The 12,367-nt window shown below is 38.5% G+C and overlaps 1 pseudogene; it reads left to right on the plus strand.

The window, feature by feature from the left end:
• The window catches only part of LOC115661874 (disease resistance protein L6-like), a 39,719-nt pseudogene extending 33,880 nt beyond the window's left edge, over window positions 1-5,839 (plus strand).
• The last annotated feature ends 6,528 nt before the right edge of the window (window positions 5,840-12,367 follow it).

Raw genomic sequence — 12,367 nt, forward strand, 5'->3', positions numbered from 1 at the left:
ACTGCCACGATGTGCACCTGAGTTTCGGTGGAGTCGACGGTCGCTACTCCCGCTTGCCATTCTCCTCCTCGGATACCGACTGCCCCGATGTGTTCCTGAGTTTCGGTGGATTCTACGCTCGCTATTTTTTCGTCGAATCCCTGTACCAGAGATTCGTTGATGCCGGGATCCGCGTCTTCGGAGACGACGATGTATTTCGAATCGGTGAAGAAATTGGCGAGGAGATTCTGAGAGCGATCGACGGGGCCAAGATCTGCATCCCCATCTTCTCCGGATACTACGCTTTCAGTGTGCGGTGTCTCCTGGAGCTCGCGGCAATGGTGGAAAGCAAGGCCAAGTCGGGTGGTGGGAAAACGATATTCCCCATATTCTACGACGTGGATCCTCGTGATGTTAGGCTTGAAACCTCTCTGTACCGCGACGCCCTATCTATACACGAGGAGATATACGGGTCCAAGGGGACAAGCGCGTGGGAAGATGCTCTTAAAAAGGTTGGTTCATTACCTGGATGGATCACGGGATATAGCAGGTAAAAGGCCGAGACTTTATCACAGGAGGGTTTGCAACTCATAAATCGTTTTCTAGTATAGCAACGCTAAACTCTAAATAGAAACAACTGATCACTTCGTTTTTTGATGTTGCGCTTTAAGTAGAAATAAACTTCAAATTGTTGTTCCGCAGTTCAATAGGAGTGGTTATTGCTTTTGTCATATAGTATCAGCCCAACTGTTAAACTCGTGCCCTTTCTTTTCTAACTGAAACGGATTACTTCTGTGGCAGCTCGGCTGACGACATCAGAAAACTTGTTGAAGCAATCACGGTCAAGCTGAAGGTAAACCGTGTGCATGTGAATAAACTCATATGTGACTCTCACTTTCTTACTTATCAGTAGTTGATAACAGAGTGCTTGATTATATTTCCTTGCTAGAGTTCACCTTAAGTATGAGATGTAAGACTATACATGCTAGTCTTATATGTAGTAGTGGGCATGGCATGGCATGGCAAACAACCTCACCTTAGAGGTCCAGTTATGGAAGTAATCAGCCATCGTTTTTGATGAATTTTGTATCGCTAGAGAGATTGGGACATTATTGCAAATGGAGTATAATCATCCGAAGGTTGATTGCCTTCCAATTAATGCTATATCCTAACTTGTTGAACAGTCCAAGTGTTGTATCAACATAGGTGGGATCACTTACTTGGATATGATTGGTGGGTTTTCTGTGTTGTTTCTGAGGCGCAGCAAGATATAAAAGGAAAACTAAATCCAATTGTTACACTTTTTCATTTCCTGCAGCAGCTTTCTTGTTTACAATTTATTTGCTCTTGTAGGTGGTTCTAAGGAAAGACAAAGAAAAAGAACTAGTGGGAATTGACAAACAAGTGGAGGACATGATGGACTTACTTGATTTAGAAGTCAGTGATGTACGAATAGTTGGAATCTGGGGGGAGGGTGGGGTCGGCAAGACGACTCTTGCCAAGGTCATTTATGAGCAAATTTCCTCTCGTTTCGACAGTTGTAGTTTCCTTGCAGATATTGGGGCAACAGCGAAACAACTTGGAGGTGTTCGGCGTTTGCAAAGCAAGTTGATGTCTGATATCCTAAACCGAGAATACGAGGTTGATCAAGTTGCGAAAGGAATCGACTTTTTTAAAGGAATATTGCGGAATATGAAAGTGCTAATTGTTCTTGATGATGTGGAGGTACAGTCGCATCTCCACGAAATTGTTGGAGAGAAGCTTGATTGGTTTGGTTATGGATCTAGGATAATTGTCACCACTAGTATCAAATCTGTTCTTCCAGAATTCATACCTCGAGGGTTGGCTCATGTTTACGGTATCAGCGTGATGAATAATGATCAAGCTCTTGAGCTTTTGAGAAAGCATGCACTGCTAAGAGAATTTTCAATTCTATATCTTGATGAAATCGCAACAGGTATAATCAACTCTGTGAATGGGATCCCATTACATATCGAAGTAATTGGTTCACTCTTGTCCAGAAAAGTAGTAGAAGAATGGACTGCACTTGAGGAGCTAATTTTGCAATCTGGCCAGGATATTGAAAAGATTTTGATGTTTAGTTATGAAGAATTGAGCAAAGAGCAAAAGGAGATATTTCTTGATATTGCATGCCTCCCTGCTGATGTGGATGGTCGAATTGCTTCATTTATGTTGCATAATCCCAATTTTCCCCCCTCCGATGGAGTTGATGCGCTCCATGTCATGTCCCTGGTAAAAATTGGAAAAAATCGTGAACTAGGGATGCACAGGCTGTTAAGGGAGTTTGGCCGTCAAATCATACGAAAAGAGGATGATCTAGATCCAGGAATGCGAGGCAGGTTATGCAATTTGCAATTGGTCTGGAAAACAGAGAAGGTACAGTAACTTGTGTAATTCTATGGCGGAATGCTTGCCTGACCCTGTTCTCGAGCCTTGGAGTATTTTTTAAATTGTCCTCTCTCTAATGTTGACTTATTTAGCTCTTTCTCATTTTTTCTCCACTTAATACTTTTTCCATTATAGGGGACAGACCACCTCAACTTTGACGCAAGAGATTTTAAGAGCATGCCAAACACAAGGTTTGTTATCTTGGATTGTGCAAAAGTTGTTGGCGATTTTGCCAATGTTTTTCCAAATTTAAAGTGGCTTCAATGGCAAGGATGCACCAGAGATTTTGAAGCTACTAATTTTCATGTCGAGAAATTAGTCATTCTTGATCTTTCATGGAGCAAAGTCACTGAAAACTGGGGAGGTTGGAGAAAAATCAAGGTAGGTTAAGCTTTGTTTATTTCATGAAACTGTTTCCCTGAGGAATAAGTTTTCACTAGAAAGCTTTTTATGAAGACTGATTTAAGACATGACACTTTCCGGCATATGGCATGTACAGAACTGAATGTTACTCTTGAAATACTTAAGGAAATAATCGGTTGCCTGCCAACAATAATTAGAGGGTGTGTGGACAATGGTGGTGCTGGAATTCCTAGGTTGAGTGAGTTAAGGGGAATGATTTTCTGGTTGTCGAAAGGGTAAGTCATTCTTTAGAATCTAGATAAGCATCTTCTTTGACCATGAATACATTTTCCATTAGAAATCTGCCTAAACTATGCCAGGATTGTATGGAAAACATATTTTCAGAAATTGTTTTTCTTCAAAACAAACAGAGCTCTAGACTTTATTTCCTCTAAAGATTTGTTCAGTGTACGAATTAATGTTTCTGTGCTATTTTTGCAGATGCCACAGTTGAAAGTCTTGAATCTTACTGGTTGTGCTGACCTATTGATAAGCCCAGACTTGTCCACTTTCCCAGACTTGGAGGTATTGATTCTCGAACGATGTTCTCGACTAATGAAATTAGATCCTTCCATCAGTCATCTAAGACGCTTAACTACCTTAAATTTGAGGTTCTGCGATGAACTCAATATGTTGCCAATTGAACTGGGTCACATGAAAGCTCTTAAGGAGCTCTTTATTGATGGGACTTCGGTACAAGAAATTCCTACGTCAATGGGTTACATGGAGAAACTTGAGATTTTTAGTGCTTCCAACTGTCTCCAGTTAAGTCACCTGCCTGATTCAGTTCGTGGCTTGACAGCTCTTTCAGTACTCTCACTGGAAAATGCAAAAATTACTCGAATCCCTGCCTCAGTTAAAAAGCTGGCGAAACTTCGGATCCTATCTCTAAAGGATTGTCATTGGATAGGAAGACTTCCTGATTCAATTTGGAATTTAAGAAACTCATTAGAGGAGTTGGATATAACAGGGACAGGCATTTCTGAATTGCCCAATTCAATTACTTGCTTGGGGCGTTTAAAAGTGTTAAAGATGGATTCTTGCTTCATTAGGGAATTGCCTAGAGAAATTGGAAATTTGGTCAACCTTGAAGAGTTGCATGCTTCCCATTGTAGGAGTTTGAAGGGAGCCATTCCAACTGCTATTAAGAGTCTAGATCGTCTGAAGATACTGAGATTGGGACATTCCAGTATTTCTGGCATTCCTTCGGAAATTGGAAGTCTTTCTTGCCTTCAGACTCTTGATTTACTTCGGTGCAACGAGATTCAAGCGCTGCCAGAGCTTCCCTCCAGTTTAACTTGTCTACGTGTGAGTTCTGAAAGGATGGAGGCCTTGCCAGATCTTAAGGATCTAGTGAAGTTGGAGGAGATATGTCTGAGTGATAAAGATCCTATGGAGCTCATGTGTCCCTTAACACGGATGGAGCCAAAATCCAGATAGAGTGATTTCTTAGTTGCGCGCATAGTACTTCCGAAACTGAAGATGTTAGAGTTGTCTCATTCTCGAGTTAGTGAACTGCAACTTGGGATTGACCCAAAAAAAAAAGATGTGCAACTTGGGCATGGTTCCCTGTCATGTACACATCTTAAGAAGCTAGTTCTATCTGGTGTGAATCTTGAAAATGTGCCGGAACTTCCCTCATCATTGTCCGTTTTATCTATTCAACGTTGTTCATCTTTGAGACAATTGCCAGCAGTTCACCATCTGAGCAAACTTGCAGAACTAAATCTCGACCAATCTGCGGTAGAAGAGATTAAGGGGCTTCAAGGACTAACTGCTCTTGAAATCTTGAATATGACGCACTGTGAAATGCGCAATCTCAATGGGCTTGGCCAATTAACAAATTTACGAAGTTTGATTTTGTCAGACTGTGATTCACTTGGTGGATTGCCCGATATATCAAACTTGAAGATGTTGAATGTCTTAGTAGTCCAAAGATGCAGGATGATTTCTGATATTGAAGGCCTCATGGAGTTAACCTCCTTGGAAGTGCTGCATGTTAGTGAATGCGAGGCAGAAAGCACACAGCAAGTACAGGATGCATCAAAACTCGTGATGGAACGTTCAATAAACAGTTGATGTCCCGTTCTCCTGGAGTGGACATTCATTAATTTACATGGCTCTTCAGACACAATCAAAACCATACAGCTGTGGGGGGTGACATCATTGAAGTCCACTGAGAATTGAGTTGGCAAACTGGTGCCAAAATTGCTGGAGCTGCAATTTGAAATTTGGCACCAAAAGTTTTTTGAGTCCTTTTATCTATCAAACCAAGTGCCATGAACAAGCACCCTTGTACGACCTCACAGGTCATCAGATCCTTCATATTCTTCTCTCCCTCACCAATCCATCTTTCTGTCCAGTCTCTCATTCAACTGGCGACTTAGTTGTTTCCTGCAAATTTGGAATGATCTAACTCCGAAGATATCTGGAAAATCTGGAGGCACTGCAAGGAATTTTCTTGTGTCAAAGGCATCTCCAATTCTTAGACGGTATACAAAAGCACAATATCAGGGGCACAGTTGGTAGCTCTCACATGTGAACGAACCCCCCATACAGCTGGTTGTCTGGCATGTCATGCAGGAGATGTAGATACAAATATTGCTTTTAGTGCAAGACATGCTCAGTCGAGGTAATAATTTTCTCCTGAGGTTTCTCATCATAAACAGGTGTCTATAGTTCCCAAATTTACAATTCATTTGACTGTAAGAAGTGCACCTCTTTTGCTCAAGCTCAGTGGGTAGTTAAGAAATGCACCTATTTTCCAATGATCTTTTACTCATCACCCGTGGAGAAAGACTCATGAGCCTTGTATGTTTCATACAGACTCTTCTTCATGGAATGATGTTGTTTCTTGGGTTCAGATTAATCTGAGAGGCAACACTATACAGATTTTAGTCTTTAAACTAGCCCAGAATGCATGAGTTTATTACAGTTGGAGAACTCGAAATTATCGGTTCCATTGTCCTGGGACTCACATTTGTATTGAGAACATTTCAATTGTTTCCTTGCCGATGTAATGCGTACGACACACCCGAGATGACATGGATGCCCCTCTACTCAAATGAAAGCATCCTCACAATAACTACCAAAAGTGACATTTATATCAAAACACGGATGGCAGAGAGGGCGAGCTGGTTAGAAAGGATCTTGTAATGATTGTAAGTGGTTATTGATTTTGGCATCTTACTTCATCTTGGTTTAAGATCGCAAATAGGTTGTTTTAGGTAACTTTTGTTCAGCTTGAGCATTTTGCATTGGTACGGCACATCAATGCACAATTCTATTGATCCTAGGTGCACTTCTCACCTTTAACCTAATATGGCTTATCCCAATCCAATCATTTCCGAGTGCCCGCTGTTTTTGGCAGAATCGTTTGTAATTCGACTCCATGAATAAATGTGAGTCGAGATAGTGAATGGAGAGCAGGGAATTCTAGTGTCCAGGTTCAGAGTGGGAATTGTGCGTTGAGCTTGTGAGGGAAAGGTGTTCTATGAAAGGAAGAGCTTGCCGGGTTAAGTTTGGCTTGCGGCTACAGGGAATTCAGAACGGATGAAATCTGAATGAAAGTTGGCGACTGGAAGATCTCATTGGTTTGTGCTGGGGGGACAAGAATAAATATGTAATCATCAGCAGCTTCTCGCCTGTTATAAGGGAAGAAGCTTCAGCATTATGTAGCAGCCTAGGAGGACTCGGTGGAACTGGCGTTTTTGGTCGATGGTTTATGAAATACCATAAAGAGATGGAACTTTTGGGTAGGTTTTCACTGGCCAGTGGGCAGAGAGAGAGAGAGAGAGAGAGAGTCGCGACACCATAAACTATGGCTGGTTTAATAAAAAATTTGTTCCTCGAAGTTCCTCCCAAGCTTTCAAATTATAGTAGAAATGCACAGATTTTGGATATCTTTGACAATTATGGTATCCGTTTGTTTACCATTTCAAAATTTACACTGATGCAAAGAGTTTTGTATCATTAAAGGGCTTGTTTGGTTATCGGGAGTAAAACCCGCTGAATGAAATTATGATCATGATTATTTTTCAGGAAAATTGTCCAAAAAGTCCTAAATCTATTGTACGGCGGCTAATTTAGTCTTAAACTTTTTAATTTTGCTAATTTAGTCCTAAACCTTTTAAAAGGTTATCAATTCAATTCTCAACCTTTCAATTATGCCAATTTAGTCATCAATTTATTGACTATTTGCTAATTTAGTTTTAAACCTTTTAACGAATTGCCAATTTAGCCTTTCTGGCTAATTTTGGCTGGAAATTGCTGACATGACGGTCTAGTCGGCATCGGCCGTCATACATAGCGCTAATGTGGATAATTTTTTTAAAAAAAATCTATTTTTTTATTGATTGTTTTATTTTTATTCTTTTCTTTTCTTTTCTTTCTTTTTTTTTTCCTTTCTTCTTGGTTGAGTCGGTGAGTCGCCGGTCAAGGGCTGGCGGAGGTGGTCGACCACTAGGCAACGCCGGCCCCAAGGTGAGGGCTGCAAAGCCCTTGCCGGCCGTGGGCGAGGGCGTCGCGGCCCTTGCCAAATCTGAGCGAGGGCATCGTGAGCCTTCGTCGATCACAGTGAGGGCGTCGCAACCCTCGCCCGCCCTTGCTGTGGTTGGCGAGGGCTTGGGCGAGGGCTGGCGACGCCCTCGCCCAAGGGCAGGCAGGGGTTGCTAGTCAAAATTCGAATAAAAATAAAATAATCAATAAAAATTAAATTAATCAATAAAAAGTTTGAATTTTTTTAAAATAAAAAAATTATCCACGTCAGCGATTTCCGAACAAAATTAGCTGGAATGACTAAATTAGCAATTCGTTAAAAGGTTTAGGACTAAATTGACAAATAGTCAATAAGTTTAGGACTAAATTGGCACAATTAAAAAGTTTAGGACTGAATTGACAAGTTTTTAAAAATAAAATAACCAATAAAAAAATTATCCATGTATGCGTTACGTCAGCGATTTCCAGTCAAAATTAGCTGGAATAACTAAATTAACAGTTCGTTAAACGGTTTAGGACTAAATTGGCAAATAGTTAATAAGTTTAAGACTAAATTGGCACAATTGAAAGATTTAGAAATGAACTGACAACTTTTTAAAAGGTTTAGGACTGAATTGACAAAATTAAAAGGTTTAGGACTGAATTGGCTGTCGTACAATAGGTCTAGGACTTTTTGGACAAATTTCCCATTCTCTTTCTTGCCAATGTTTTGTGAATTAGAATGAGACTGAATGGAAATGAAACTCGAGAAGGAAAATCGTTTGCATTGTTGCATTTTCATTACTATGGAGGAAAAGAACAAGGACAAGTCAAAAAAAAGAAAAAGAAAGTGGATAATGGATCATTAGCCACTGCCTTTTTTTTCTTGTTCGACACGACGTGGATGACCACGCGTAGGCCTCCTTACCTCCTCCTCCGGCACCGTAACGAGCAGAAGTCAAACGTGCGTCTTCCAAAGCCACTCTGTTGTGTCTCTCCCGGCTCTCTTTCCATTGATCCGTAGAATCCTTCTCTGCTCGACCTTTCCACCTTCTCTTTGCTCAATCCAAGCATGTTGGCTTTGAACACATGTACGGTCGGAGTCTCCTCCCAATTGACGAAACCTTGCGTGAACGGCCTCACCGTGGAGTCACTTTTGGCTTTCGAGTCTGTCTTTGAGATTGACTTCCCCCATCTGACCTCGCCAAGATGGTGTAAGGTTATACTATCTTTGAAATGGATAAATATAATTTATAGAAACTTCTGTCTACTTATTAATATAATAAAAATTGTAAATTGTGTTATTATACTAAAATAAAAAAAATGTTTTTTAAGTACAAATGAGTTACAATTAAATAATAAAATAACAAAGAGAGAGGACGGTATGGATTGTTTGTATCCGTAGGAACTAGTCAAACCCAATATTTGAATACCCCGTGTTATTAAAAAAAAGAAAAGAAAAGATAAATGAGGGGCAATAAATTAATGCATAAATGTCTAGCGATGTCAGGACAAATTAAAAATTAACATTGGCCACAAAAAGTTGCAGCCGTATTCTTTTCTTTTTGTGACCCCCGGATTTAATATTCACATAATAACTAGATGCAAGAGAAAACAAATGAATTTTTCATATTTGAATGTTAAGGTCTATCAACAAAACAAAATCATATTGATACCCGGTGAATCGTAATGCAAGCTAAGGGCCTTTCTATCTTGGTATACCACATCGATGTTTTTAAAGATTTCAAAAAGATAAAAAGGAAAGAAAGAAAAAAAATCGAACTGGAAAATCTATAAACCAAACGAAAATTGATGTTTGTTTTCTTTTTGGTGATCTCTCACTTGGGTTTAGCTTAGTTTAGCTTCCCAATTAATACTATTAGAAATTCCAAATTGGTACCCCAAAAACTAATTTTCATCTCACTAAAAATTTTAATTTGGTACCCCAATAATACATTTACCCAAAACTAATTTTTGCTCATAAAAAATCCCAAACTAATATCCCACAATACAATTACCCAAATCTAATTTTCGTCTTACGAAAAAATTCAAATGGGTACTCCTTACCAAATTCTGCCTTCCATTGGCATTCCATTCAATAGCATATTTGTCAATACATGTGGCAAATAATTACTATACGGATCTACCATGGAGCGTGATAGATCTGATATAAAAATTCATGTGTGTTGACAAATATGTATTTCAAAGGAGGGTAATTTTGGGTCAGGAGTACCAGTTTGGGGGTTTTTTTTTGTGAGATTGAGGTAAATGTGTCATAGGGTGTACTAGTTTGGGATTTTACTGGTATTAACCTCTTTTTTTTTTAATGAAAATCTCAAAACTAATTATTTTCTTTAGATGGATCTCAAAAACTATTAACCTGTGGAAGGTGATAAAGTACTTATGGACAATGGGAAAATTATCCAACAACTCCCAAACATGTTGTACTTTTTCTAATCCAGTTCTAAATCTTTCAATTTTGCTAATTGAGTATTAAATCTTTTTACGTTTTGCCAATTGAGTCAATCCGATCAATTTTGGCAAGAAATTACTAACATGGACGCTGACCATCATACGTGGTGCGACAGGTGTTGACATGGATAATTTTTAATAAGATTTTAATATTTTTTCGAATTCATTTAATCTTTTATTTATTTATTTTTTCTTCCCTTCTTCATCTAGCTGGTCGCCACGCCTCACTGATGGCTGACGACTGACCAAAGGCAAGGTCGACCTCACCGGTCCTTGCCAATGGAAGAAAAAAAAGAAAGAAAAGAAAAAGAAAAAGAAAAAAGAAAAAAGAAAAACATAATAAATAAATTCAAAAAAAATATTAAAATGTTATTTAAAAAATTCTACGTTAGTGCCGGCTGGGCCACATAGGATGGTTGGCATTTATGTCAGCGATCAAAATTGGCCGGATGGATTCAATTGGCAAAATGTGAAAATGTTTAGGATTCAATCGAAAAAATTGAAAGGTTTAAAACTGAATTGGCAAAAGTGCAATAGTTTTAGGACTTCTTGGACAATTTTCCCTATGGACAGTACTCAGTGATAGAGCTAGAATTTTAGTGGAGGGGGCGAAATATTCAACGTGATTGATTTGAAGGTTTAATTAATTTTTTTTATCATATTAATTGTAGGAAAGAGAACCATGTAATAGCTTAGAAGAAAAATGTAAAATAATAAAAGATAGTTTGTTTTGGACTGAGATAAAAATACTAAACAGCACTATTGAAATAATCGTAGTTAATGGTGTATTTTAAGTTTATTTTACGAAAATTCATCATTTTTAAGGACACCAAAAAGCTAATAATAAGAAAATCAGTATCCATAAGAAAAATGCACACGTTACCTGGGTGCAAGAGAAAACGACAATTAATTTGATGCTGTAGAATTATTTTGCTTTATATACATTCTAATGTAGCAGCATCTTAATGTCCATGTTGTACATAGAAAGGATCTAATATCAAGAAAACTTAAATTTCCGCATCAACTTCAGTAGATAAACAATAATGCTAGTGAGGATAAAATGAAAATGATGCTTTTAAGCTCCATTGTTTATGAGAAAATAACTTTCAGGAAAATATTTTCCGTATTTTCCGACGTTCGATTTATGGAAAATAAACTACTCAAGGAAAATATTTTCCCTCAATGGAAAAAACACCTTCAAAAGTGAGGGAAAATATTTTTATCTTTTATGAAAAGAGGAAATTATTTTCCCTCCTTCTTTCACCATTCATTTTAATTATTTTAATAATTTTTATTAAACTTCTAATTTTTAATTATTTGTTCTTTTTTTTTACTTCTTTGCCATGGTTGGTTGCCGGCCATGGCGAAGGCCGGCGACCGGCCGAAGAAGAAGGTGAAAAAAAAAAGAACAAAAAATAAAGAAAAATAAAAGAAAAAGGTAATTAAAAATAATTAAAAATCAATTTTAAAAAAAAAATAAAAAAAATATTAAAAGTAGTGCATGGAGGAAAATCTATTCCATACCAAATAGCGGAAAGTATTTTCAGGATCTTTTTTAGATTTTAGCAGAATATCGAAAACTTGTGTTATTTTCCTTAAAGGTAGCTTTCTGAAAACGTTACATATTTCGCGAAACGATCGGATACTTAGGCTCCGTTCGTTTCCGGAAAAATATTTTCCCGGAAAACATTTTCCGCTTTTTCCGGTGTTCGGGGGCGGAAAATATTTTCCGTGGGAAAACATTTTCCTTCCCCACCCCCAAATCCTTCATTATTTTGAGGAAAATGATTTCCTCTTTTCACAAAGAGGAAATCATTTTCCCCCAAAGTGAAGGCAAAATTGGCCATGGGAGAGAAAATGTTTTCCGTGGGAGAGGAAGTTGATCGCCGGTCACCGCCGTCGGCCGCCGGTCGCCGGCCGCCGCCGCCGGTCACCCGCCGCCGATCGCCCGCCGCCGGTCGCCCGCCGCCGCCGGTCGCCAATCGCCGGACGCCGCCGGATCGGCGGTCGCCGAACACCAGGAAATATTTTCCGAAACTTTTTCAGATTTTAGCCGAACACTAGAAAATTGTGTTCTAGAAAAATATTTTTCAGGAAAATAACTTCCGGAAAAATATTTTCCAAAAGGAGAATATTTTCCGCCAAACGATCGGATACTTAGTTCCTATGTTTTTCTTTAGTTTTCTCTTCTTCTTTTTTTCAGTCAAAATGCCTGCTAACGGAATTGAACGTGGTTGAGAAAGTGACTATCAAAATAAAGCTATTTTGATCGTTTTAAAATTGGACTTTATAAAATGAAAAGGACGGGCAATTTATTTAAAATCAGACTTTATGTATAATATGGACGTGGGACTTTTGCCCCACTTTCGGTCATTCATCATAGAGGTTAGTGTGGTAATTTCCGTTACCTCATTTTCTATGCTTTCCGTACCCACTTTCTCTACCACCGGACCTTTCTCGCTCCCCCGATACAAATTTTTAATGAAAGGCTAATTTCTTAAAAAAATCCTAACTTTAAGTTATATATTAATTTTATCTCGAATTTTTTTTTAAAAAAAATTCAAGCTTTTACTTTAATCCCAAATTTATTCACGCGTCCAAAAATCGCAACAAGTTTTTTTAAAATTAT

Source organism: Syzygium oleosum, unplaced genomic scaffold, assembly GCF_021117445.2.
Source record: "Syzygium oleosum isolate NSW1041296 unplaced genomic scaffold, Sole_v2.1 Sole_v2.42, whole genome shotgun sequence".
In the NCBI taxonomy this organism is placed as follows: Eukaryota; Viridiplantae; Streptophyta; class Magnoliopsida; order Myrtales; family Myrtaceae; genus Syzygium; species Syzygium oleosum.